Raw genomic sequence first — 1,790 nt, forward strand, 5'->3', positions numbered from 1 at the left:
CCTCCTGGAATGTCATGCAGAACTTCAATTTTTAGAACTTGTAAACCTTTACTTCTTTACTTCTGATGTTTATGCCTAATGAGTTTTTTTCCACTACATTTTTTTTTCATTTCTTCTTATGATTGTCAAGGAGCACTGGAAAATCCTTCCTCCCTACATAACAAAACCTGCTCTACATTCTCTCCACACAAGCTTCTTAATAAAATAAACAAGTTTCATAATAAATGCATGATACGTAATATTGAAAATGTTCCCATTGTGACAATTCAACCTACAATAGTGTGGATATCTGAGATTCCTTTTGGGGATGGGATAGGGTCTTTGTATTTGAGTGAAGAAGGGAAACATGTACTTTGAAGGTTTGATCTGGATGTTTTCATCAGCTCTATGTGAAATAGTATTTGGAAAATGCAGAAAGAGGATAGCATTGATTGCCTAGGATAACAAGAAAATTATGGAAAAATAAAAAATAGAAGACTTGCTCTGTAAAATGCAAAAGTATTTACATACATTATTAAAGATTAAAAACCATGGGAAATATCTATAACTTGAACTTTGCATAAAACTGATGATTCTTCATGGTTACATATTTTTGGGCACTACCATCCCAGCAGTGATTATTTTATCCTCTGTGCAATGGTGCCTAATACCAATTTGTTCCACTACAGTTGATGTTAATTTCATTCACTTGGTTAAGGTGCTCTCTGACAGATTCATCCAAAGTAAAGTTAATTGTTTTTTTCTTTATGATTAAATGTCTTTTGGAAATTTACTGACTGATGTGCATGAACCATCACATTTACACTGGAAGCTCCCCTTTCTTTTTATAGCTTGCTTTGAAAAATGAAGGCTCTTATCTTTGTCTTCTGGTCAAATGAAGTGAGATAAATTTAAAGTCTACCAATTACTGGATGTTGACAAAATACTCTCCTTAGGCCAGAAGCACTGGCTTCACTGGTTATATTATGTGAAATGCAGAGACTCAGACCCCACCCGAGTTCTCCTGAATGAGAATCTGTATTTTAACAATATCTCCAGTTCATTACTATACACGTGAAAATTGGGTGATACCTTCTAACTCACTGTTTCTCTGTGTGAGAATATGCACAACTTATTTCATATGATGTAAATATAGCACAAATTTATATTGCAGTGTTGAGGCCCTTAATTTTATATTAAATACTTTATCATGCAAAACAGTATCATATGCACACTAGTTTCACACATGTTATACGATCTTCATTCCTGAGAATTAGAGAATATGTTCAAGAATATCACTATGCTAAAAAATATGTTATTGGATAATTCCAGTCACCCATATGTCAGAAACAGTTTTCATAACTTCCATTTTCCTTGTAGTCAAATTAAGAATTCTCTCCTTAGCAACTTGGGAAATATGTGTCTTTTTTCAGGAACTGGTGACATTCAGGGATGTGGCTATAGAATTCTCTCCAGAGGAGTGGGCATGCCTTGACAATGCTCAGCGCAATTTGTATAGGGATGTGATGTTAGAGAACTACGGAAACCTGGTCTCCCTTGGTGAGGATCACTTCAATACACAATTCCTATTCCACACTAAGGGCATTATTTTATTTTTTTAGATTGTTTCTTGGAAGTTTCTACTTTACATGAATGAATTTTATATCCCTGCTTTTAAGGAAAATTTGAAGGATTTTGGTGTAGAAAATAAAATCACTAGACGTCTCATCTTATCATGAACCTTTTCCTTTCTTGAGCTGATCTGTATACTTCACTCTAGATTAGTGGTTCCTCTAGAAATCAGGGTATAT

This window comes from Eulemur rufifrons, chromosome 30, assembly GCF_041146395.1.
Source record: "Eulemur rufifrons isolate Redbay chromosome 30, OSU_ERuf_1, whole genome shotgun sequence".
Classification (NCBI taxonomy): Eukaryota; Metazoa; Chordata; class Mammalia; order Primates; family Lemuridae; genus Eulemur; species Eulemur rufifrons.